Raw genomic sequence first — 4,889 nt, forward strand, 5'->3', positions numbered from 1 at the left:
ACAAGGAAATCATTTCATGAAAATAAACTAAATACACACACCATGATTCCAAAGGTACTCTGTTATCTTGTTGTGACTCAGAAACATCTTGTCTGCACTTTATCTTTGACTGCCCGTGTGCCTACGTACTGCTGTAAATGATCCAAAACAACAATCTTTAGAGATTTATTATTTTAATTAATAATTATTTTATTTTTATGATAAAATTATTACTACTACACGGTCAAGCTAAAGGTTGAATCATTTTGTTTTCAGACACAATCCTCTATTAATTGTGATTTAATTCTCATTGTGATATTTTTGGAAGAGATTTGTTATTTAAAGTTTGAGAAGATAAACACTTTATATGTCAAGAATAAATCCCATTGTTAAAATAATTTCATGGAAAGAGGTAAAAAAAATATAGATTTTATTCCATCTTTATGAGCGACTGTGTACTACGTTCACAAATGATAGGCAGTTAGTAAATGCATGTTCAACTGTCTCTTTGTAAATGTAACAGCATCTAAATGTGTTTCTGAGAAAAATTGCAAATACTTTTTAATACAAACGTGTGGATTTCTATTACATATATTTAAAATAAAGAAAATATTTGTGTGTGCATCAGAAATATGTTTGCTGAACATATTTTTTGTATCAATCTGATTCTTTTAATATACATTAATTTATATTTGTCCTTATTTTTGTATTAAAAAGACATAATCTTTCAAGATAGCTGAACTAACAAAATGGTGTCCTTTATTTTGGTTGAAGAGAAGTTGTTTTTTTGATCACTGAAACTATTGTGCTTGCCAGAGACCTTAGTTACATTTTAATCTGCAAATGTGACGTGAAGACATTGTATATTTTTGTCGCGTTTCCTGAGAGTTTGTACTGTGCCATAACCAGAAGGTCTTTATATTAGAGTATAAATGTACAGATAATTTCCCTACGTATGTATTTCACACACAAATCTTGTGCGTAGCATTGACCCTAGAGGATGCTTAGAACTGTTTTTACCTTTTTAACAAATTTATGCTTAAAGAATACTGTGACTTTTTCTAAATGAAACTACTTTGTTAGCCCCTTGGTCTCCGATGTTAACATGTTGCTGCTAAGTTTTTGTACCGTAGACTTGGATCCTGATCTGTATGTTATATAGAACTTCCTGCTCCTACTGTACGGGGGCACCTTGTGTAACAGATAAATACGTCCCCCCACCTCTACACATGTGCATTGTGCTTTATATTCCCCTTCTTCTCCATCCCCAGTGTAGTGACCCGATTGCTACTCAAAAAAGATGCCACTATTATGATGAGATTCCGTTTATAGTAATTTACGCTCACAAATGAAATGTCCACTTTACGTATATCCATTAACTCAGTTTATTATAATGTTTCCAAACAAATATATACTTCTTTCTTAAACAAATAAACTTATATTTCCAACGTATACATCACATTTCTGCGGTCAAAAAACTGTGTGCCTCTCGGGCATCTCACACAATCAGTCATACACCGGTGACTTATATTAACTTATGACCTCAGAATCCATAATGAGCGCTCTTCTCCACCCGGTGGTGGGCGGTGCAAACAAACAAACAAACAAATAAACAATCAAAGCAAAATGGCTCTTACACACCGGCCCCTTATTGGTTTTGGCAGAAGACAAACCAATTCTTAATTTTAATCTTAATCTTAATAATTTTACATAAGGAGCCATGACCTTACAACAGAATATAATAGTTTGAACAGACAATTGTGAGAACTCTCTTCAAAATACACTTTTTCCTTGTTGTGGGTTTTCTTGGTAAAGAACATGAGTTCTATTACTTTGTGTTCAGTCATTTGCTTCACAAAGAAGACAAATCTTTGTCACTGGTCTGTCGATTATGCTGGTCTTTGTCTGCAGGCGAACAGAACGTACCAGTCCTTTCCTATCAGGATATGTCTGCAGTATCCTTCCAAGAATCCAAGAGCCATGAGGTGCTGTTGAATCAACTACAAGAACAATATCTCCACATGAAAAGCTTCTTCTTTCTTTATTCCATCTTTGTCTTTCTTGGAGTAATGGCAGATACTCATGTGTCCACCGTGTCCAGAAAAGGTCAGCTAGATACTGAACCTGCCTCCATCTTCTTTTGATGTACAGATCCCTTTTTTCAAAGACTCCAGGGGACAAAACGGGTTTCCCTTTCATCAAAAGTATGTGATTTGGGGTTAACGGCTCAAGGTCGTTAGGATCTTCTGATATCCTTGTAATAGGACGATCATTTAGTATAGACTCTACTTCACATAAGACAGTGTGAAATCCTTCGTTGTCCAAGCATTGTTGAGAGAGAACAGTGGGCAGAATTTTCCTCACCATTCGTATGATGCGTTCCCAGACGCCACCATGGTGAGATCCAGCAGGAGGATTGAAATTCCATTTAATTCCATCCTGTGCCATAGTCTTTTGTATTTTGTCGTGATTTAATACAGACAAAGCTTCTCTGAGTTCTCTTTCAGCCCATACAAAGTTTGTTCCGTTGTCTGAACGCATTGAAGAAACTTGTCCTCTTCGGCATATAAATCCTGTCAACGCATTGATACCTGAGTCTGTATCAAGTTAATAAGCAACTTCCAAATGCACTGCCCTTCTTGCCATGCAGGTGAAAAGGACTCCATGCTCCACGCTTAAGGATGTTACAACCTCTTTTCACATCAATTGGCCCAAAATAATCCACACCGACATTTGTGAAGGCTGGAAGATCAGGCACAATTCTTTCAATGGGTAGATTGTAGTGTATGGCTGTACGCCAGGTTAGAGTCATGACGGCATGACGTCAGCCGCAAGTGTAACGTGTGACGTGTGTTCTGAGTGTCACCTAATGTTGATGCTAATAAAGCACGGAGTTAGCACACAGTCGTTGTCAGCGCCTCCTTAAACATAACATTGGCGACAAGGATGGAGCTTCCACTTTCACCTTTGCCTCCGTTCCTCGCTCTGCCCGGTGAGCCACCGGTCCCGTTGTCCCGCTGGTATGAGTCGTTCGAGACGTTTGTGGCGGCCATGGGTCTCGCCGACGCTCCCGAAGCTAGGATAAGAGCAATGCTAATCCACAGCCTGGGCAACGAGAGACAGCGCATCTTCCGGACTCTCGGACGCGCGCCGGAATACACGGACTGTGTCACCTTGCTCAAGCAACATTTCGCCGCGCCACAGAGCGTTGTGGTCCGGCGGATTGCCGGCCGTGTGGAAATTGTGGCTCTTCCTCTCACTTCTCACGCGCACCAGTGTGTCCAGCCATGGGGCAGAGGTGCCAGCGCTGCGGTAAGCTAAACCACTTTGCCAAAGTATGCCGCTCCCCACCTGCCTCCGCAAACCCACAGCCCCGCTCACCCCGCCCGCCAAGCCCGACCACCATCCATTCTGTGGACTCCAATGCCAAGCCATTCACCTGGTGCACGGTGGAGCTAGATGGAGTAAGCCTGCCACTGTTACTGGACACTGCTGCCTCCAGATCTCTGCTCAACGAATCCACAGTCCGGCGGCTCTTCCCCCAACAGGCGATCAGAGCGGACGCAGAGGAGCTGTATGGCTATGGACACACTAGAATCGGCATGGTAGGCACCACCACTTTCTCTGTCCGCTACGGCTCCAGGGCTCTCCCAGCGTTCACCTTTCAGGTGTCCCGCCATGGTGCCAACCTTCTGAGGTTCGACTTGTTCTGCGCCCTGGGCTTTTCTATCACAGACAACATGGGGGCCACCATACTGACTGTTTCCACACCCTGGCAGCACCGATGGCCGTCACTTTTCACCGGGCTGGGCTGCCTTACCGCCTTCAACCACCAGCCGCTCATCGACCCGGCTGTGCCCCCAGTCATCCAACCTCTACGCCGGCTGCCCCTCGCCCTACGAGATGACGTCACAGCCGAGCTGCAAAAACTGCTGGACGCCGGCATCATTGAGCGAGTTGATGCCTCGCCCTGGGTCTCTAACCTGGTGTTGAAATATGTTGTTCTTTGGCTAGAATTAGTTGGTGTTTTGTGTTTTCAGAATGGAAGCTTTGTTTAGTTGTCCTCCAACTCTCAAAAGACCTTCTTTACACACCGGGTCAAGTTTGTGTATGGTGCTCCCCTGTTTCACTTTAGCTTTTCCAGATGTAAGGATGGCAATCTCGTTGTGAAATCTTTCCCACTGGCTGAAACGAACAATAGAGGTTTCGGCTTCTAAGAGATCATTGACAGATAGCCTTTGTCCATTCAATGTGGCTTTGAATTTCTGCATCTCCAAATTGATGTCAATAAGTGGATGACCACTACTGATATTTGCAGAAACTAGTTGTTTCCTCTTCTTACTTGAAGCCATTAACATCATCTTCAACTTCAACATCCAACCTACAGCTCTTTTCAACTTTTTCCAACTGGAAAAGTAGGTGATCAATTTGTGTGTGGCATTTGAAACATCATTAGTGACAACTGCATTCACTGTGGAATTCCTCTTGACTTCTGGGTCATCAGCAATGTCTGTATCACAGAAGTGTGTTGGCCACTTATTTTCTGTTTCCCACAGAAACTTTGGACTCTCAATCCATCTTCCTTGAACCAAATGTTCAATTTTCAGGCCTCTTGAAGCGTCGTCTGCGGGGTTTTGTGCAGAAGGAATGTATTTCCATTGTGAAATGTTGGACTGTAGTGTAGTGTAGTGACTGTAGCATCTTATCCACTTTAACCGCCAGAACTGCAGCTGTAAGTTCCAAGCGGGGAATGGTGACTTGTTTTAGTGGAGTCGCCCTTGCTTTGCCAATTACAAAAGCAGTGTGGACCTTGTTCCTATTGTTTTGTAACCTGATGTATGTCACAGTGCCATATACAGTTTCGCTTGCATCAGAGAAGTGATGTAATTGAGCAGAGGTTATTGCTCCAA

The sequence above is a fragment of the Centropristis striata genome, chromosome 1 (genome assembly GCF_030273125.1).
Source record: "Centropristis striata isolate RG_2023a ecotype Rhode Island chromosome 1, C.striata_1.0, whole genome shotgun sequence".
NCBI lineage: Eukaryota > Metazoa > Chordata > Actinopteri > Perciformes > Serranidae > Centropristis > Centropristis striata.